Consider the following 23041-nt stretch of genomic DNA (forward strand, 5'->3'; position numbering starts at 1 on the left):
ATGCTGGTGCAGGTCTCTTTAGTGGAGGTTTGGAGATAGGAACTGGAACCTGGAAAACAACCACAGGAGAGAGACAAACTGGAACTAGGTTTGACAACCAAAGCACTGACGCCTTCCTTGCTCAGGCACAGAATACTTATACCTGCAGCAAGGAAGGGATTGGCTAGGCAATTATGCAGATTTACAATGGTAACAACAGATTGGTGGAAATGAACAGGTGACAGAATCCAAGATGGCTGCGCCCATGCAGACACTTGGAGGGAAGTTTGGTTTGTAATCCATGTGGGAATTAAAACAGTAATGGCGGCGCCGGCCACAGGAGACAGGAGACGCCAGACTGATAAGTGCACACTTAACCACGCGGGCACAGCGGAGGCCGCGGCTGACGTAATCACCACTCTGACACTCTGCATGCAGAAACTCAGGAACAGCGGCGGAGGCCGCGGGAGACGCCATTCCGGATGTTACAGGCGTTGCGGTGACCGCGTCTCAGAGTGACAGGAGAGGAGGCAGGAATGTGGACATCAGTATGACAGATGGGATCCGGTCCTGGAACGCTGAGCCAGCCTTAGAAGGCATCTGAAGGGTAATTAATGGCGTCCAGATACCAGGATTGTGACAGCACCCCCCCCTTTAGGAGTGGCCCCAGGACACTTCTTTGGCTTTTGAGGAAACTTGGAATGGAATCTCCGGACCAAGGCAGGAGCATGGACATCAGAAGCATTGGTCCATGAGCGTTCCTCAGGGCCGTAACCCTTCCAGTCAATAAGATACTGTAGTTGACCGTAACGGTGACGTGAGTCCAGGATCTTGGCCACTTCATACTCAACGCCTCGTTGAGTTTGGACTTTCGGAGTTGGAGGAAGTGAGGAATGAAATCGATTCAGGATCAGCGGTTTCAACAGGGAAACATGGAATGTCCTGGGTATTTTTAAGAAGGGAGGTAACTGAAGTCTGTAAGCAACAGGATTGATGACTTGCTCAATTTTGAAAGGACCAATGTAGAGAGGTGCAAACTTCATACTGGGAACTCTTAACCTCAAATTCTTCGTGGATAACCATACCCGATCACCCACCTTGAGAGCAGGAACCGCTCTACGCTTCTTGTCCGCAAACTTCTTATACCTGAACGATGCCTTGAGCAGAGCTGCTCGTACACTCTTCCAGTTGTTTGCAAACTGATGCAAGGTGATATCCACTGCTGGAACAGAAGTTGCTGGGAGCGGTTGGAATTCAGGGACTTTAGGGTGGAATCCAAAGTTGGTGAAGAATGGTGTTGAAGAAGATGAGGAATGATACTGATTGTTATGACAGAACTCGGCCCAGGGAAGTAATTGAACCCAGTCATCTTGAGAGGAAGACACATAGATGCGGAGGAAGGCCTCCAAGTCCTGATTCACCCTCTCAGTTTGACCATTGGTCTGAGGATGGTAAGCCGTGGAAAACTTTAGTTTGACTTGGAGGACTTGACATAAACTTCGCCAGAATTTGGCTGTGAATTGAACTCCTCGATCTGAGATAATTTCTTCAGGCAGACCGTGGAGTCGGAAGATCTCTTGTATGAACACTTGAGCCAACTTGGAAGCTGACGGAAGACCGGTGAGAGGAATGAAGTGTGCCATCTTGGTGAACCGGTCAACTACCACCCAGATGGTATTGAACTTGTTGCACATGGGTAAGTCTGTAATGAAATCCATCGACAAATGGGTCCATGGTCGACGGGGAACGGATAGTGGAACCAGTTGCCCCGCAGGCGACTGGCGGGATACTTTATGTTGGGCACACTTTGGGCAAGATGCAATAAACTCCATGACGTCCTTTCTCAGAGTTGGCCACCAATAGGACCTAGAGATAAACTCCAGGGTTTTTTGGATACCTGTATGTCCGGCAAAACGGGAAGCATGGGCCCAATGCATGAGCTTCTTCCTCAGTACCGGCTTCACAAAACTTTTCCCTAGTGGGGGCGTAGAGTCCATCCCTACCGTGGAGAATGCCAACGGATTGATAATAGGATGCTTGTCTGAAGACTCTGACTCATTTTCTTGCTCCCATGAGCGGGAAAGGGCATCGGCCTTGCGATTCTGAGAGCCCGGACAGAACTGGAGTTTAAAGTCGAACCTGGAAAAGAAAAGTGCCCATCTGGCCTGACGAGGGTTGAGACATTGTGCGCCTTTCAGATATAAAAGGTTCTTGTGGTCTGTAAGTATGGTGATTGAATGAGAAGCTCCCTCCAACAGATATCTCCACTCCTCTAGAGCGAGCTTGATGGCTAGCAACTCCTGGTCGCCAATGGCATAGTTGCGCTCCGCTGGGGAGAACTTCCGGGAGAAGAAACTGCAAGGATGTAAATGGCCATCTTTAGCCCTCTGAGATAACACCGCTCCTACTCCAACGGAGGAGGCATCCACCTCTAAGATGAAAGGAGAGTCGATGTCGGGCTGTTTCAGAACTGGTGCAGAGATGAACCGTTGTTTTAAGAGATGAAAAGCTTGCGTAGCTTCTTCAGACCACTTGGACGGGTTAGCACCCTTCTTAGTTAAAGCAGTAATAGGCGCCACAATGGTGGAAAAGTCTCGTATAAACTTTCTGTAATAATTGGCGAACCCTAAGAACCTCTGGACCCCTTTGAGGGTTAAGGGTATCGGCCAATTCTGGATTGCTTGTAGTTTCTCAGGATCCATCTCTAGTCCGGAACCGGACACAATGTAACCTAGAAACGGAATGGACTTGACTTCAAAGACGCATTTCTCTAATTTGCAATAGAGATGATTGACACGGAGACGGGACAGAACCTCTTTTACCCAAAAACGATGTTCCTCTAAATTGTTGGCAAAAATGAGGATATCATCTAGATAGACCACGACATGACGGTATAAAATGTCTCTGAAGATCTCATTGACAAAATGCTGGAAGACAGCTGGAGCATTGCTCAATCCGAAGGGCATGACGAGGTACTCATAATGTCCGTCACGGGTGTTAAAGGCGGTCTTCCACTCGTCACCCTCACGGATCCGGATGAGATTGTATGCACCTCTCAAGTCCAGCTTTGTGAAGATGGTAGCTCCGCTAACTCTATCAAAGAGCTCAGTAATCAGGGGTAGTGGATAGCGGTTCTTGATGGTAATGTCGTTCAGACCTCTGTAGTCAATGCACGGCCGCAGACCACCATCTTTTTTCTTTACGAAAAAGAAGCCTGCGCCGGCTGGAGAAGAGGAAGGTCGAATGAACCCTTTTGCTAGGTTCTCTTTAATGTATTCCTCCATAGAATGCGTCTCAGGCAGAGACAACGGGTAAGTTCGGCCTCGAGGTGGAACCTTCCCTGGAACGAGATCAATCGGGCAGTCCCATTCTCTATGAGGAGGAAGGATATCAGCAGAAGCCTTACTGAACACATCCATGAAATCTTGATATGGAGGAGGTGGAACATCAGACGACCTGGGGGAGGAAGAACAGACAGGCAATACTTTAAACAAACATGTCTCAGCACAGGAGGGACCCCATGCCAGAATCTGCGTAGTCGTCCAATCAATAGATGGATTGTGAAGACGGAGCCATGGAAGGCCCAGGACCACAGGATGTGTGGCTCTTGGAATCACTAAAAAAGAAATAAATTCGGAATGAAGAACTCCCACTCTCAGACGAACTGGTAGAGTCCTTAGGGAAATAACTGCATCAAAAATCTTGCTGCCATCCACGGCAGTTAAGGAGATGGACGAAGGAAGTCTCTCGGTGGGTAGGGACCACCGTTTAACATAGGCTTCGGTAATAAAGTTCCCAGCTGCTCCGGAATCAAGGAGGTCAATGACGTTCCGATAACGTTGAGCAATTTGGAGCGACACTGGGAGATTACAATCATGAGGAGATGGAGAGGAGATCATTACTCCTAGCCGGCCCTCTCCTGGGCGAGCTAGGGTTTGGAGTTTTCCCGGACGTTCGGGACAGGCATTGATGGTGTGAGACGGAGCTGCACAGTAAAGACAAAGAGACTCAGAGAGACGTCTTCGGCGCTCAGCAGGAGTTAAACGGGAACGGCCAATTTGCATGGGCTCGTCTTTAGATGGTGACAGTTGGCGAGGAGGAGGAGCAGAAGATTTTGGAGCAGATGATCTTCCACGCTCAGTTGCTCTCTCTCTGAAACGTAAATCAACTTTCGTGCAGAGTGAGATTAGCTCATCTAGCTTGGAAGGTAAGTCTCTGGTAGCTAACTCATCTTTAATATGCTCAGATAAGCCATGCCAGAATGCAGCATACAGGGCCTCGTCATTCCATGCCAGTTCGGATGCCAGGATCTGGAACTGTATAAGATATTGTCCTACAGTACGTGATCCCTGGCGTAAACGGAGAATCTCAGATGAAGCTGAAGTTACCCGGCCTGGCTCGTCGAAGATACGCCTGAATGTTGACACGAATGCAATGTAGGAGGATAGCAGGGTGTCGGACCTCTCCCATAACGGTGATGCCCAATCAAGGGCTGAGCCACTGAGAAAAGAGATAATGTAGGCAATTTTTGTACGGTCACTGGGAAAATTGCCAGGTTGTAGCTCAAACTGAATCTCACACTGGTTGAGAAATCCCCTGCAGAATCTTGGAGATCCGTCAAATTTTGCTGGCGTTGGAAGATGAAGACGTGGAGCAGAAATGGGTAAGGTGGGTGGGGTTATAGCTGGAGTCACTGTGGTTGACGCACCGGACGCGTCTGATCCACGGAGGGTTGTCTGAATCCCATCCAGCCGAGTAGAGAGATCCTGGAGACAGCGGACGATGTGGCCCTGTGCAGCCTCCTGATGTTCAAGTCGGGCTGCCAGTTCTTGCATCGGCCTGGCCGCTTGATCCTGGTCTCCGGCTGGATTCATATGGTCAGTGCTTACTGTCACAACTGAGGGCCTGAGCTGACGGGAGGCAGCCTCAGTTGTAGGGGCTGAGGTGTAAAGGAACCTGGGAGGTTGTATCAGACCCCTAGACATGTAAGTTACATGTAGAAGAATTGCCCAAAGGCGTGACCACGACAACCAAAGTAAAAGTCAATGATGTTTATTATGACATACTCCGTAACACAGTAGCAGTAAAAGAAAACATAAAATCAGCAGAGGATAAATACAGTTCCTGGGTACTACAGGGTGGCAAGGCCACAGGGCCCTGGTAGTGTGAGATAGTTCTTATAATCTTCTAGTTGGAAAGTCCTTACCAGGCCCGACTGTAGCAATGGAAATAGCCCAGGATCGTACCAGCTGGTGTTCCAGGAAAAGCTGGGCTGCTGTGGGTAAAACGGCTGCTGTGGATACTGGCTGGAACCAGACTGATGTTGGCACGGAGTGGATACTGGCTGAAACCAGTTAAATAACAAATGTTGCTTGAGAGCGATGAAATATGAAATGATATATGGAGCTTGAGAGCGGTGAAATAATAATACCGGTGATAAATGGTAATCTGTAGAAAAGGGTACCGGCACTTTAAGAAGAGCTGATCTCTGCTGGAAGCTGATTGCTGTAAGCAGGTGGATCTGTAGCTGGAAGCAGATGAATCCAAATGGATAGGAGAGTCAGGCTACACCGCAGGTGGAATGCTGGTGCGGGTCTCTTTAGTGGAGGTTTGGAGATAGGAACTGGAACCTGGAAAACAACCACAGGAGAGAGACAAACTGGAACTAGGTTTGACAACCAAAGCACTGACGCCTTCCTTGCTCAGGCACAGAATACTTATACCTACAGCAAGGAAGGGATTGGCTAGGCAATTATGCAGATTTACAATGGTAACAACAGATTGGTGGAAATGAACAGGTGACAGAATCCAAGATGGCTGCGCCCATGCAGACACTTGGAGGGAAGTTTGGTTTGTAATCCATGTGGGAATTAAAACAGTAATGGCGGCGCCGGCCACAGGAGACGCCAGACTGATAAGTGCACACTTAACCACGCGGGCACAGCGGAGGCCGCGGCTGACGTAATCACCACTCTGACACTCTGCATGCAGAAACTCAGGAACAGCGGCGGAGGCCGCGGGAGACGCCATTCCGGATGTTATAGGCGTTGCGGTGACCGCGTCTCAGAGTGACAGGAGAGGAGGCAGGAATGTGGACATCAGTATGACAGATGGGATCCGGTCCTGGAACGCTGAGCCAGCCTTAGAAGGCATCTGAAGGGTAAGTAATGGCGTCCAGATACCCGGATCGTGACACCCGTACTTGGACGTTCTCCCTATAAGGGCGAGGTCCAAGGAGCAGTTGTTGGTCGGAATAGCACTATCTCGGGAAGTGCTACAACAGCACGGATGGATTCTAAACATTCCACAGCTGGTTCCTTCCACACGCCTACTGTTCCTGGGGATGGTTCTGGACACAGAACAGAAAAAAGTGTTTCTCCCACAGGAGAAAGCCAAGGAGCTGTCATCTCTACTCAGAGACCTCCTGAAACCAAAACAGGTATCGGTGCATCACAGCACACGAATCCTCGGAAAAATGGTAGCTTCATACGAAGCAATTCCATTCGGCAGGTTCCATGCAAGAACCTTTCAGTGGGACCTCTTGGACAAGTGGTCGGGATCGCATCTTCAGATGCATCGGCTGATAACCCTGTCTCCAAGGACCAGGGTGTCTCTGCTGTGGTGGCTGCAGAGTGCTCTTCTTCTAGAGGGCCGCAGATTCGGCATACAGGACTGGGTCCTGGTGACCACGGATGCCAGCCTTCGAGGCTGGGGGGCAGTCACACAGGGAAGAAATTTCCAAGGACTTTGGTCAAGTCAGGAGTCGTCCCTACACATAAATATTCTGGAACTGAGGGCCATTTACAATGCCCTAAGTCAGGCAAGGCCCCTGCTTCAAAACCAGCCGGTACTGATCCAATCAGACAACATCACGGCAGTCGCCCATGTAAACCGACAGGGCGGCACAAGAAGCAGGATGGCGATGGCAGAAGCCACAAGGATTCTCCGATGGGCGGAAAATCACGTCTTAGCACTGTCAGCAGTGTTCATTCCGGGAGTGGACAACTGGGAAGCAGACTTCCTCAGCAGACGCGACCTACACCCGGGAGAGTGGGGACTTCATCCAGAAGTCTTCCAACTGTTGGTAAACCGTTGGGAAAGGCCACAGGTGGACATGATGGCGTCCCGCCTCAACAAAAAGCTAAAGAGGGTCAAGGGACCCTCAGGCGTGTTAGGGTCTCCTGCCCTGTGCTGCCACGTCGTCATGGCAACCGGGAGACAAGTGCTAGCGGAGTAACCTGAGCGCAGCTGATACTCCGGTTCGGGTCTTTTGCTGTGCAGTGGTTACAGGCATGGGATCCGGTGCTGGTTTTTGTGCTCACAGTCTGTGAGGTCTGAGGGGGGCGTGGATAGCACCTGCTTTATAAGGCCTCTTCTCAGGTTAAGCAGATGCTGCTGAATCTTTGTTGGTTAGTCAGTTCCTGAAAGTTAGCCAGTACTGTGTAGCTTTGTATTTTGTTGTTGCTTACTGCAAATAGGCCTGGGCATTTGGTACTACACTCTGCCAATCCAGACCTAGCAGTAAGACTGGAGTCAGTCGTTTAGCCTGCTGAGGTTCTTTTGCTATTCTGTGAACCCAGCAGGTTTGTGGCTGTACTTTCAGACCTGCCTGCATAATCCTCTCTCACTGTGCAGGGCGTCCATGTGTCAGTTTAGTGGCAGTAAGCTGAACCTGGGCCCTGCAAGTGAGAATTAGGATTGTGGAGACTCTCCTTGTGTCTATTATTCCATCTCTGACCAAGGAGTTTACTGCCACACCCGTTGGTAACCCTTTAGGGTTTTGCTGTTGCCCTTAGCAACAGCATTTCGGGTTCTCTACGTATTAAAACACAACATCTTGCTTTTTCCATCTGAGCATTTCTAATACTAGGGAGACACCCAGTTTCTTAGCCTCTGGGCTTCTCTGTTCACTCTGTGTTGGTTTTGTTACCCTATCACCTTCTGTGTACGTTATGTCATATTTCCCAGTCTGTCTGTGAGTTCATTTGTTTTGCATCCCTCTCTGTTCAGACACCAGTACATTCCTGCAGGCACTGGTGTGTATAACAGTTCAAACACCAGTACATTCCTGCAGGCACTGGTGTGCATAACATATTCAGCAGCCCAATACTCCTGTTGAAATTTTGTGGGAATATGGAGCATACCCCTCAAAATACGTTGCAACAGGTGGTCGATCAGGTGCAGGTCCTGACTCGTCAATTTAATGATTTGTCCATTAAAATGCACACCTCCCAGGCCACTGGCGGAGCTCCCGCAGCAGCAGCACCTTCAGGGGTTAAGGAGCCGAAAGTAAATCTTCCAGATCGTTTTTCTGGAGATCGCTCGCAGTTCTTTTGTTTCAAGGAGAGCTGCAAGTTATATTTCCAGCTTAGGCCTCAGTCTTCTGGGTCAGAGATTCAGCGGGTGGGCATAGTGATTTCCTTGCTACAAGGAGACCCACAGGTCTGGGCATATGGGTTGCAGCCTGACTGTCCGTCGCTTAAAAGTGTTGATGCTTTTTTTACGGCACTGGGCATGTTGTATGATGACCCTGACAAGACGGCCTCAGCCGAGGCTCAGATTTCGATCCTTAAGCAAGGGCGAAGGCCAGTTGAGGTTTACTGTACGGAGTTTCGGAGGTTGGCCCATGATACCCAGTGGAATGACCCAGCCCTGAGACACCAGTACCGAAGAGACAATATGCAATACAAATAGGAGATATACAACCCTGGGCGCTTTTAAGTTCATATATATGAGAATACGTTCCTTCTCTTTGTTATGAGGTGTCTTCGTGCTTCCCTTTTACTTCACTCTGCGCTTCATTCCACTCAAAGTGATGCGGTGTATAATCAGAGTTTTGGATATGAAGAAAGAGAAAAAACATATATAGTGTAATACAGTCTTTATGCAAACTTCTGTATATATGAAACAGGGTTCAATAGATGGAGCGTACCACACTCACTATAGACATAAGGGAGGTCAAACTCATAAAGGTATCTTTAACCAAAAGAAGGTAGGCGTACCCCACTCACACTGTCACTGGAGATTAGGAAGCACATCAAGGTATCTTTCACGTTTGTCCCCTTATATCTCCTCCAGTTGTCCCAGTACCAATGTTGGACTCATTCATAGGAAAAAGATAAAAATATCCAATGTGTAGTATCACCAGGCATACACTATTTTTTTAAAAAATAATGTTTCCTAAAAATTATGCGTACTTTTAATCAAATTTTAATCCGCCACTGTATGATGACAGTGGCAAACGTACCCGACTTACTATAAATCGGAAAGGAACAAGCACATCAAGGTATCTTTAAAATTCTTTAGATTATAATCACAATCTGCGTACCCCAACTCACAGTGTTGTTTCTGTTATAAGCACATCATGGTATCTTTTCCCTTGGTGCCTTCACCCGAAAGGTTCTTTAGCAATTTTTTCTCAAGGAAAGTATTATATCCACCAGTCGAGTAAAAAATAGCAAAATTTTATTGCACAAAAGGGGTCCCACAATCTGGGAGGATCCGACAATTTAAAACACAGGGTGCAATCCAAAACAATTCCACAGGTGAAAAAATTGCAATAAAAATACACCACAGATAAAATGAAGTAAAAAAATAAAATAAAAATTACCATACACACCCCAGCTGATCTCTGGAATAGTTAGAAAGCAATACTAATAATCAAAAAAAGTCGCCTTCTTACCAGAGTCAGCAAATATGTATTGGGGGTGGTGTGGGAGAAAAGCTGGCTGTTCACACTCCTTCTGTCCTTCTGGTGGATATAATACTTTCCTTGAGAAAAAATTGCTAAAGAACCTTTCGGGTGAAGGCACCAAGGGAAAAGATACCATGATGTGCTTATAACAGAAACAACACTGTGAGTTGGGGTACGCAGATTGTGATTATAATCTAAAGAATTTTAAAGATACCTTGATGTGCTTGTTCCTTTCCGATTTATAGTAAGTCGGGTACGTTTGCCACTGTCATCATACAGTGGCGGATTAAAATTTGATTAAAAGTACGCATAATTTTTAGGAAACATTGTTTTTAAAAAAAATAGTGTATGCCTGGTGATACTACACATTGGATATTTTTATCTTTTTCCTATGAATGAGTCCAACATTGGTACTGGGACAACTGGAGGAGATATAAGGGGACAAACGTGAAAGATACCTTGATGTGCTTCCTAATCTCCAGTGACAGTGTGAGTGGGGTACGCCTACCTTCTTTTGGTTAAAGATACCTTTATGAGTTTGACCTCCCTTATGTCTATAGTGAGTGTGGTACGCTCCATCTATTGAACCCTGTTTCATATATACAGAAGTTTGCATAAAGACTGTATTACACTATATATGTTTTTTCTCTTTCTTCATATCCAAAACTCTGATTATACACCGCATCACTTTGAGTGGAATGAAGCGCAGAGTGAAGTAAAAGGGAAGCACAAAGACACCTTATAACAAAGAGAAGGAACGTATTCTCATATATATGAACTTAAAAGCGCCCAGGGTTGTATATCTCCTATTTGTATTGCATATTGTATTTTCTAGGTGTTTTGGTGACACCTTTGGGAGGTAGATACCTAGGGCAGCTTACTATAGCGCCAGTGCTAAGGAATCTTCCAATTTTTTGCTCTTACCAGTACCGAAGAGGTCTTTCTAACCAGATAAAAGACCAACTGGTACAATATCCCTTGCCTGATAGCTTGGATCAGCTCATGCAGTTATCCATCCGGGTGGATAGACGGCTGAGAGAGCGTAGGCTTGAAAGGGAGACCGAGGTTTCCTTCTTTCCCAAGGGAACCTCGGACTCTGAGGAATTTTCCGAGGAGCCTATGCAGATTGGGGCTACCCGCCTCTCCTCGCGTGAGAAGACGCGGAGGAGACAGCAGGGGTTGTGTTTGTACTGTGGGAATAAGGGTCATGTGGTAGTATCATGCCCAGAAAAGCCGGAAAACTTCAGGGCCTGAGGGTGATGGGAAATATCCTGTCAGGCCAGAAGTCAGAATTTCCCAAGAAGACTTTTATCATTCCGGTGACCTTGAAGATCCTCGGTCAAACTGTCAAGACTGAGGCCTTTGTGGACAGTGGGGCCGACGGGGTTTTTATGGACCGCCAATTCGCCCTGAAACACTCTGTTTCCTTAGTATCCTTGGCGTCGGAAATTGAGATTTGTGGGTTAAACGGGGAACCATTATCCCAGGGTAAAATTACCTCTTGCACTAGCCAGATTTCTTTGTTTATTGGAGCCACACACTCTGAAAAATTGTCCTTTTATGTGACTGTCTGTACTTTTGCCCCATTGGTGTTGGGGTTACCCTGGTTAAGGGCCCACAATCCTCAATTTGACTGGGTCTCTGGGGAGATTCTTAGTTGGGGTACTGATTGTTTCAGGAGTTGCTTAAGCCTTCCAGTCAGGCTCTCGCAGCTAAGTTTGCCAGGATTGCCAGGGTGTTATGCAGATTTTGCGGACGTGTTCTCCAAAAAAGTTGCAGAGGTACTACCTCCCCATCGCCCCTATGACTGTGCCATTGATTTGTTGCCGAATGCTAAGCTTCCCAAGAGCAGGTTGTACTCCCTGTCACGTCCTGAGACTCAGGCTATGGCAGAGTACATTCAGGAGAACTTGGCTAAAGGATTTATCAGACCTTCACAGTCTCCAGTTGGGTCGGGGTTCTTCTTCGTGGGTAAAAAGGACGGTTCATTGCGACCCTGCATCGACTTCAGGGAATTGAACCGTATCACGATTAAAAACTCATACCCACTGCCTCTCATTTCGGTCTTGTTTGACCAGCTTCGTACTGCCACCATTTTTTCTAAGATTGACCTACGCGGTGCGTACAATCTAATCCGAATAAGAGAGGGGGATGAATGGAAGACTGCCTTTAATACCCACTCAGGGCATTATGAATATTTGGTGATGCCTTTTGGGCTCTGTAATGCCCCCGCAGTCTTCCAGGATTTCATGAACGATGTGCTCAGGGAATATTTGGATAGATTCTTAGTTGTATACTTAGATGACATCCTAATCTTCTCCCATTCCCTGGAGGAACATCGGAAGCATGTACGCTTAGTCCTCCAGAAACTCAGAGACCACCGGCTTGGGGCGAAGCTGGAGAAGTGCGAATTTGAAGTTCAGCAAATCGCATTTCTAGGATATATTATCTCCCCAGAAGGTTTCCAAATGGAGGGTTCCAAGGTACAGGCAGTCCTGGATTGGGTGCAGCCCACTAGTTTGAAGGCGCTTCAGCGTTTCCTGGGCTTTGCAAATTTTTATAGACGATTTATCGCTGGATTTTCGTCTATAGTGGCGCCCTTGGTGGCACTCGCTAAGAAAGGGGCGGATGTTGCTCACTGGTCTCGTGAGGCCAAAGCGGCTTTTGCCCGTCTCAAAAGGGCATTTGCCTCGGCCAAGGTGCTGCGACATCCAGATCCAGAGCGTCCTTTTGTGGTGGAGGTGGATGCCTCTGAGATGGGTATTGGGGCAGTGCTCTCTCAGATGGGAGTGTCTGATAATCGCCTTCATCCCTGTGCTTACTTTTCCCGTAAATTTTCGCCTGCCGAGATAAATTATGACGTGGGTAACCGGGAATTGTTGGCTATTAAGGATGCACTCGAGAAGTGGAGACACTGGCTTGAGGGGGCTAAGTTTGTGATCTCAATTCTCACCGACCATAAGAATTTGGCATATTTAGAGTCAGCGAAGCGTCTCAATGCCAGGCAGGCACGATGGGCTTTGTTTTTTGCTCGCTTTAATTTTTTGATAACATATCGCCCTGGGTCAAAAAACATCAAGGCTGATGCGCTCTCGCGGAGTTTTGCTCCAATCCAGGAGACCACCGAGGAGCCGTTGCCCATTGTGTCCCCATCATGTATTAAAGTGGGCATTACCCAGGACCTCTTGTCATTAGTCCTTAGAGCACAGGAGCAGGCTCCTCCAGACCTTCCGGTAGGTCTTTTGTTTGTGCCTCCTAGGTTAAGACAGCGAGTGTTCCTGGAATTCCATGCCAAGAAGTCGGCAGGTCACCCGGGTATTGCCAGAACTCGGGAGTTGCTATCTAGGGCGGTGTGGTGGCCCTCGGTGGCTAAGGATGTGGATCAGTGGGTTCGGGCATGTGACATCTGTGCCCGAAATAAGACTCCTAGAGGGGTTCCTGTTGGCCCATTACATCCACTCTCTATTCCATCTAAGCCATGGACCCACATTTCAATGGATTTTGTTGTGGACTTGCCCAAATCCTCTGGGATGACAGCCATCTGGGTTGTCGTTGACAGGTTTTCGAAGATGGCGCACTTCGTTCCACTGGTTGGGCTGCCATCTGCCAGACGCCTGTCTGAATTATTTATGCTGCATGTTGTGCGCCTCCACGGGTTGCCACTTGATGTGGTCTCTGACCGCGGATCCCAGTTTGTGGCCAAATTCTGGAGGGCATTTTGTTCCGATCTCCAGATTTCTGTCAGCTTGTCGTCAGGCTACCATCCGCAGTCTAATGGGCAGACTGAAAGGGTGAACCAGACCTTGGAGCAGTTCCTCAGGTGTTATGTCTCCAAGTGTCAGACTGACTGGGTTGCTCATCTGTCAATGGCGGAGTTTGCCTATAACAACGCGGCTCACTCTGCTACAGGGATCTCTCCCTTCCTTTGTGTGTATGGGCATCATCCTAAGGCCAATTCTTTTGACCCCCTGGACTCCACGCCTGGTGGTTCCTCTGTCGTTTCGGTCCTTAGAGGTATTTGGAGGAAAGTGAAGAAAGCCCTTGTGTCTGTGTCATTAGTGACCAAAAGGGTTTTTGATAAGCGGAAAAGACCCTGCAGCTTCAAATTAGGAGACTTCGTCTGGTTGTCTACCAAGAATTTGAAGTTGAAACAGCCATCTCATAAGTTAGGCCCCCGGTTCATCGGCCCTTATAAGATCACCAGGGTTATCAATCCGGTGGCATTTCAGTTAGATCTGCCCCGTTCTTTGGGTATCAATAAAACATTTCATTGTTCCCTTTTAAAACGGGCGATTAGTAATCCTTCTTCCAGAGGAAGACCTTCCCCTCTTCTGATACGTGGCCAGAGGGAGTTTGTTGTTGAAAGGATTCTTGACTCCAAGATGGTTCGGGGTCGGCTGTCATTTTTGGTGCACTGGAAGGGGTATGGCCCGGAGGAGCGGTCGTGGGTGCGCAGTTGTGATCTTCATGCCCCCAGACTGATACGCTCTTTCTTCTCGCAGTTCCCCGATAAACCCGGTGGTAGGGGTTCTTTGACCCCTCGTCAGAGGGGGGGTACTGTTAGGGTCTCCTGCCCTGTGCTGCCACGTCGTCATGGCAACCGGGAGACAAGTGCTAGCGGAGTAACCTGAGCGCAGCTGATACTCCGGTTCGGGTCTTTTGCTGTGCAGTGGTTACAGGCATGGGATCCGGTGCTGGTTTTTGTGCTCACAGTCTGTGAGGTCTGAGGGGGGCGTGGACAGCACCTGCTTTATAAGGCCTCTTCTCAGGTTAAGCAGATGCTGCTGAATCTTTGTTGGTTAGTCAGTTCCTGAAAGTTAGCCAGTACTGTGTAGCTTTGTATTTTGTTGTTGCTTACTGCAAATAGGCCTGGGCATTTGGTACTACACTCTGCCAATCCAGACCTAGCAGTAAGACTGGAGTCAGTCGTTTAGCCTGCTGAGGTTCTTTTGCTATTCTGTGAACCCAGCAGGTTTGTGGCTGTACTTTCAGACCTGCCTGCATAATCCTCTCTCACTGTGCAGGGCGTCCATTTGTCAGTTTAGTGGCAGTAAGCTGAACCTGGGCCCTGCAAGTGAGAATTAGGATTGTGGAGACTCTCCTTGTGTCTATTATTCCATCTCTGACCAAGGAGTTTACTGCCACACCCGTTGGTAACCCTTTAGGGTTTTGCTGTTGCCCTTAGCAACAGCATTTCGGGTTCTCTACGTATTAAAACACAACATCTTGCTTTTTCCATCTGAGCATTTCTAATACTAGGGAGACACCCAGTTTCTTAGCCTCTGGGCTTCTCTGTTCACTCTGTGTTGGTTTTGTTACCCTATCACCTTCTGTGTACGTTATGTCATATTTCCCAGTCTGTCTGTGAGTTCATTTGTTTTGCATCCCTCTCTGTTCAGACACCAGTACATTCCTGCAGGCACTGGTGTGTATAACAGTTCAAACACCAGTACATTCCTGCAGGCACTGGTGTGCATAACAAGGCGATAGCTGTGGACGCTCTAGTGACACCGTGGGTGTACCAGTCGGTTTATGTGTTCCCTCCTCTGCCTCTCATACCAAAGGTACTGAGAATAATAAGAAGGCGAGGAGTAAGAACGATACTCGTGGTTCCGGATTGGCCAAGAAGAGCTTGGTACCCAGAACTTCAAGAAATGATATCAGAGGACCCATGGCCTCTACCGCTCAGACAGGATCTGCTACAGCAGGGGCCCTGTCCCAAGACTTACCGCGGCTGCGTTTGACGGCATGGCGGTTGAATTCCGGATCCTAAAGGAAAAGGGCATTCCGGAGGAAGTCATTCCTACGCTGATAAAAGCCAGGAAAGAAGTAACCGCAAACCATTATCACCGTATTTGGCGAAAATATGTTGCGTGGTGTGAGGCCAGGAAGGCCCCTACAGAGGAATTTCAGCTGGGTCGTTTTCTGCACTTCCTACAGTCGGGAGTGACTATGGGCCTAAAATTGGGTTCCATTAAGGTCCAGATTTCGGCTCTGTCGATTTTCTTCCAGAAAGAACTGGCTTCAATGCCTGAAGTTCAGACATTTGTAAAGGGAGTGCTACATATTCAGCCCCCTTTTGTGCCTCCTGTGGCACCTTGGGATCTCAACATGGTGTTGAGTTTCCTGAAATCACATTGGTTTGTGCCACTTAAAACTGTGGATCTGAAATATCTCACGTGGAAAGTGGTCATGTTATTGGCCTTGGCTTCGGCCAGGCGTGTGTCAGAATTGGCGGCTTTGTCATGTAAAAGCCCTTATCTGATTTTCCATATGGATAGGGCAGAATTGAGGACTCGTCCCCAGTTTCTCCCTAAGGTGGTATCAGCTTTTCTCTTGAACCAACCTATTGTAGTGCCTGCGGCTACTAGGGACTTGGAAGATTCCAAGTTACTGGACGTAGTCAGGGCCTTGAAAATTTATGTTTCCAGGACGGCTGGAGTCAGGAAAACTGACTCGCTTTTTATCCTGTATGCACCCAACAAACTAGGTGCTCCTGCTTCTAAGCAGACTATTGCTCGCTGGATTTGTAGCACAATTCAGCTGGCGCATTCTGCGGCTGGATTGCCGCATCCTAAATCAGTAAAAGCTCATTCCACGAGGAAAGTGGGCTCTTCTTGGGCGGCTGCCCGAGGGGTCTCGGCTTTACAACTTTGCCGAGCTGCAACTCGGTCAGGGGCAAACACGTTTGCTAAATAATACAAATTTGATACCCTGGCTGAGGAGGACCTTGAGTTCTCTCATTCGGTGCTGCAGAGTCATCCGCACTCTCCCGCCCGTTTGGGAGCTTTGGTATAATCCCCATGGTCCTTACGGAGTTCCCAGCATCCACTAGGACATCAGAGAAAATAAGATTTTACTCACCGGTAAATCTATTTCTCGTAGTCCGTAGTGGATGCTGGGCGCCCATCCCAAGTGCGGATTGTCTGCAATACTTGTATATAGTTATTGCCTAACTAAAGGGTTATTGTTGAGCCATCTGTTGCGAGGCTCAGTTGTATTTCATACTGTTAACTGGGTATAGTATCGCGAGTTGTACGGTGTGATTGGTGTGGCTGGTGTGAGTCTTACCCGGGATTCAAAATCCTTCCTTATTGTGTCAGCTCTTCCGGGCACAGTATCCTAACTGAGGTCTGGAGGAGGGGCATAGAGGGAGGAGCCAGTGCACACCAGATAGTACCTAATCTTTCTTTTAGAGTGCCCAGTCTCCTGCGGAGCCCATCTATTCCCCATGGTCCTTACGGAGTTCCCAGCATCCACTACGGACTACGAGAAATAGATTTACCGGTGAGTAAAATCTTATTTTCTTTTCTCCTTCTTATTTTCCTCCTTTCCCCTAACGAAATGGATCGATCACAAGAGACTGCGATTCGGGTTCTGTTAGTAATTCTGGTTTTGATAAGGACAGTGTGATTTGGTGAGGGTCCCAGAGAGGTCGAGCAGGGATCTGGAATGGGTTCTAATGGCAAGTATGAATTTGTAGGATCTCAGGATCAGCACATCACTTTAGTAAAGGCTGGCATCAGTAAGCGCTCTGGTAGTCAGGGAGCTCGGAGGCACTGTGAGGGGTTATTGTCTGATGAATATTGTATTTGTAGGAATTGTGAGAATATAGTTGAGGATGGGTGCATCCAGAGATGTCAGTCCAACCTTAATATCAACATGGACCGTCATCTGTTGAGTGATTACCACTCACTAGTGGGTAAGGTCTTAAACCAGACCGAATGCTGGGTGTGCTCACAGGTACCTCAAGCTCAGAGCAAGTCAGGATTAGTACCGTACCCTTTAGCAATAGATGAGGTACTCAAATTACGGGGTGGGAGACCGGTGGACAAGAAATTCAATATCTCTAGGCCCCCTAGTTTGAAGCTCCACCAGTGTCATGTAGACAGGTCCTTATTGTGTTTTAATATTTCCAATTACCGAAAACCGGGAAATTGGGAAGTGACGTGGAATAACCAGATAATGACCTTTTCACACAGAGCTGATAGGATACCCATAGACTCTGAACTTGTATGCCAAATAGCCAACAGTGGGAGGTATTTTCGGTATAGGTATACTCGTGGAAGCAAGACCATGTGGGTTGGAAAAGTATCGCCAGGGTATTGTGCTCATATCATCCAGCCCGATACTTGTACTGAGCAGATGGGAGAACTAGGGATTGGTTTCTTAACTTGGAAAGTTTGTAATATGGTGATGTTATATTTTGTTCCCTATGTTCTACCAGATGATGCCTATTTCATATGTGGGAGGAAGGCGTACAAGTGGCTTGCCCCGAGCTCAGAGGGATTGTGTTATATTGGGAGAGTACTGCCAGAGGTCATGACCATAACCCATGATAAGATGAAAGACGTTCACCGCAGTGCTCAGGCTCCTTATACTCATACTCACCATGAACACATCATCAAGAGACACCTCATAGATAGGACAGAGCACGCAGCCTCTGATTTGATCCACGAATCCACCGGGATTCAATTCCTTCTCGCATTAGACATCACCCATACTGCCAGAGGAATTATAAATTATAGGTATATCCATGCGCTAGTGAACTTAATAGATAATATCACTGAGATGTATGACGACACCTTCAGGTATACGGGAAGGGAGTTACAAGCTTACAAGCAGGAACTGATTCAGCACAGAATGGTCCTTAATTATATCACAGCCGTGACAGGTGGGTACTGTGTTACTCTGGCAACTCAATATGGTGTGAAGTGCTGTACGTATATTACGAACAGTACTGACGACCCCACGGAGATCATCGATCAAAAGATGGACGATATCTTGCAGTTGAAGTGGGAGTTCAGGAGGAAGCACAACCTTACCTTAGCGACTGTGAGTAATGAACTGACCAGCTGGGTCTCATGGTTAAACCCACGAAATTGGTTCTCAGGTTTAGGAGAGTGGGCTCAAAATGTTATTATGAGTGTAGGGAAGTTTCTCCTTTGTATCCTGGGAGTTGTCATAATTATTGGTTCGATATTTAGGTGTGTTCGAATTCTGATGCGGCGCAAGCACGGCACAAAGTTGATAAGTCTAAGGAGCGAGGGCGCTGTTATAGCAGCAGATTTAATTTATGACCCATCCATAGAGACAGTGTTATGATAAGGATTGCAAATGAATTTCATGGCCTGTTTCTTTCACCTGTTTTTCTTTTGTTTCCCCCTCTGCCCAGATACATCCATCCGGAAAAGACATCAGCCCTACCCAAAAATGTTTATGTGAATGTATTTTAGATATGTGTCTTATCTTCATCTCTGCAACCTCCAGTTAACAGCACACATAGTCGACAGGTGATATCCACATATACTAGCACTCACATATGTTCCCCCTCCATGTATCATCAACTAAATGTGCACCCCATTTGTTGGAACAAGAAGCCAAAAGAGCTCGGTAGTGTTTGTTGGCCCATTTACAGACCCTTTGTACGGGATGAGAAGGATTTAATGTATACTTCGCAGTACCTCGAAGCTTATTTAGAACATATACGGCACGATGATACATGCCCCTCCGACATGGATTCATACATACATGCTTTTTACTATCCCACTAGGTCATATATTTCCCACCTCCAACTCTCCCCGATCATCAAAGATTCTGTAGATATTGTATAGATATTTTTCTGTTTAGTGATTAGATAGTGGCAGCTATTGGTGACTGCCAAAGGGAGGACTGTCAAAGTCGAAAAATATTGCAGTACACACATCACGTACAAACTACACACTGGTGGCCTCCGCGCATGTACTTGTTCTGCAGTACGTGCGCATATCCGCAATTTGCGCATGGTCGCTCCCACGGTCCTGCGCATTAGAGCATGGTATGAGTATTTACGGTAGAGTTTGTGAACGCATGGAAGGCTATCAAAACACATTACATATTTAATCCAAATAGTGCACAATGTACACATAGTCTCCCTGCACATCAGAAAGTAACAGCAGTTTAAATGGTAACAGAACAAAGGGATTCACCTTTACAGGATAGGAGGGGACAAAAAAAGGTTATAAGGTGGTGTTTGGTATCCAGCTGTAGGGTATTTCAAGGGTAACATGCCGGTGTTGGTTTGAGGAAGATCGCATGTTCCTGCGGATAGTTATGTGCAGGAGCAGAATATAGATATAAACTGTATTTACTGTACATTATGTATGCGGCGGGAATCCAGAGGAGACCACCCACAAGAGCAGTTGGAACAGACATCGCCCACCTATTCAAACCGACCTATGACCTCTCCTGTACTGTAAATGACCATCCCTGTGTCCAATGGACAAAGAGATTACAGTATCCATTGTGTTATGTTTTGGATGAATTGTATAATGAGAGCCTGCAGCAGGCCTGGTCAGACACAAGACTCACAAAGTTATCTATTAGATGACCGAGGACCGGACCGGGTAGCACGGCGAATCCACTCACGTATGTACCATTGAATGTAGCCATTATTCTGTTGTATTGTTTATATTGTAACCCCCTTTCAGCAATAATACGCTGTGGTGTCGGAACCCAGTGGTTTAACTACAGACTGGTGTTGTGTCTTTCTTTCCCTGCTAAGGTTTAAAGTGTAATAGCATCGCACTGCATTGCTGCATAAGGTTTAAAGTGTATTCATTGGGTGTGTACGCGCTGTGTGTACTTTGTACCAATAGCGCAGCGTTTGTACGCAAAGTCCGTACACGGTACGGGACTCTGTACGCTAACAGCGTAAAAGGTGCGTAGAGTGTGTATTAAGTTTATCAGCCGCAGCGGCTCCATGGTAAAGTGTATTTAAAGTGTGTATAAGGTATAGATTTTCATTCCTGTATATAAATCAGCATTCTCAAAACCTATGGGGGCTGCTTTTGCAATTGAAAACGGGGGACAACAGCAGATAACCTCCAATATCAGCTTCAGTCCCCTGAACATACATTCATATTTGCGGGTACACTCTGAAAATGTACCAAGAATATACAACCTTCTCTTGTATGTCCTCATTCCCCAGAAAACCGGTGGTAGACCAAATGAATGTAGATCTACTACACCACATCCCTCCCACATCTCAAGCATATTTAGGAGGAACAGTTTTTTAAGATACACAGCTCAATGCTTAAAATATACGGGCAGTAAGTTAGTTACTGGAAAGCAAATCTTACCAGAGACTTCACATTGCTGTAACAGGAACATTTCTGTGTGGCTTGACTGCCATCTAGAGTTCACTGGATGTTATATCTCTTATTCTATAAAGTACAGGTCTCTCCAAGTTATACCAATGCCTGGCGACGAGCGTGAGGGGAAAGTATCGAAATAATTTGGTGCAGTGTGTGCCCCCCGCACCCCAAGGGCCTGTGTGTACCACATACACTGCACCCATTATGTATACGCTAGTGCCTACAGACATGATAGACTCACACTGTGGTGAGTCCCTCATGGGTCCTGGCACCCTCACCACAGTCTGCAATGATTTTTTAACAAAATGGTATATATATATATATATATATATATATATATATATATATATATATATATATATTTATAGTCCCACAAACCAGCACTCCAATAATATATACCAGCCAACTACATGTGTGCCCTTGTTACATTTAAATAGGCAGGCTGCCGTCTGTCTAAAAAGCACGGCACTCCAGGATTTAGAAAAAGACATATAGGGTGAGATACAAATGATATATCATGCCCAATTTCCTTTCTAAAATGATCTCCGTTATCGCGCATATTGCACCCATAGTAATCAGGTTTAGCTGTGTAAAGGGTTGGGTGCCTCGCTACTCCGGGGGTAGTGAGCTGAAATAATGATACAATGTCCCTGAAGGCAGAAACAGAACGGGTGTGTAAAGGCCCATACACACTGGCCGATATATCGCCCGTTCTCTTGAACGGCCGATATATCGCGGGACCGTCGGCCAGTGTGTACGGCCGATACGTCTGTGAACTCCGTCGTTCACAGACGTATCGCGTTGGCACCGCAGCACAGCCGACGGCCAATATATCTACCGATATATTGGCGCATCGCTGTGTGTGTACGGGACGGTTGGCCGACCGCCAGTACACATGCTGCGGCGGCCGGCGGTGATTGACAGCTGAACTGGGCGGGCGTGTACACACGCCCGCCCAGTTCCTGACGTCAGTCCCCGACGGATCGGGAAGTGTGTATGCTCAACGGATCGTCCATAGATATATCTGCCGATCAATTGATCGGCAGATATATCTTCCAGTGTATACCCACTTAAAGGGGTGAAAAGAATTGAATCCCGCCCACAGTGTATTCAACACAGTGGTCCTTTATCATTATGTTGTTTATTATGCATGACAATCTAAGTGCTTATAAGTAAATATATTATAAATTATCCCTACATGTTAGCACGCTCTCTGAGAGTAATTACTCAGATCGTACACAGTGTACACCTAGCAGTGCCTTTATAGCACCAACATTCATTAAGCATGATCGCCATGTTGTATTTAAATTTAATTAATAATTTATGCTTAATAATAGAACTGGAGGCATGTTTGGGCTTTACTTTTTGCTTTATTTCCTAGCCTGTGCTCAGTGTCAGGCAGCGGCTCGGGTTGCCGTGGAAACACCCGGGCGGCGCCGTGATGACGTCAGCGCGACCGCGACTTCCGGCCACCAGAGCACTTCCGCCCCTGCACTCCGGGACAGGCCTCACCATGGTGTGGGGCTATAAAGTAAGCAGCACACATTATTTGGTTTCAGTGGCTTTATTATGTGACTTCCTGCTGTTATTTTGTGGCTCCTACTCCTTGGTCCTGAAGAAGGGGTCTGATATGTCCCAGAAACGTAGACCTGTCAAGGATTTCTAAAAAGTTATGTGAGCTGACCAGTATGTATTTTGGACCACTGTGTTAAATACACTATACAGTATGTCTTTTTCTAAATCCTGGAGTGCCGTGTTTTTTACACAGGCGGCAGCCTGCCTATTTGTATGTATATATATATATATATATATATATATATATATATATATATATATATATATATATATATACATATACATACATACATACATACATACATACATACATACATACACAGTATATATATATATATATACTTTGTAGTCAAAGGGCACTCAAGCTTCTTGATTAATATATGAAAGTTTATTATTTCCAAAAAAGACACTTTAAAAAAAAAACCATATCAAATGGCAATGGTGAAGGAAAAATGCTTACATATCCATAAATTTTTAAGCCAAAAAAGCAAAAACGCTTCTCTCCAATCCAAGAGATTTTCAACATCAATGCAGCACTTTAGAAATATATGATAGAAAGTCAAACTTATCCGTATGATAGAAAGTCAAACTTATCCGTTGTCGACCTCGGTCATCTAGTGACAGTCAAAGACTCCTGCATCCAAGCACAGATCACCCC

General features: G+C 46.7%; 1 long non-coding RNA gene across 1 annotated transcript in view; it reads left to right on the plus strand.

Moving 5' to 3' along the window:
• Nucleotides 1-22491, plus strand: part of LOC134927374 (uncharacterized) — a 194852-nt gene extending 172361 nt beyond the window's left edge. Inside the window, exon 3 of the long non-coding RNA XR_010177624.1 lies at nt 22190-22491. This is a non-coding gene — a long non-coding RNA (uncharacterized LOC134927374). The remainder of the gene's footprint in view (nt 1-22189) is intronic.
• Nucleotides 22492-23041: the final 550 nt, after the last annotated feature.

The sequence above is a fragment of the Pseudophryne corroboree genome, chromosome 5 (assembly GCF_028390025.1).
Source record: "Pseudophryne corroboree isolate aPseCor3 chromosome 5, aPseCor3.hap2, whole genome shotgun sequence".
Classification (NCBI taxonomy): Eukaryota; Metazoa; Chordata; class Amphibia; order Anura; family Myobatrachidae; genus Pseudophryne; species Pseudophryne corroboree.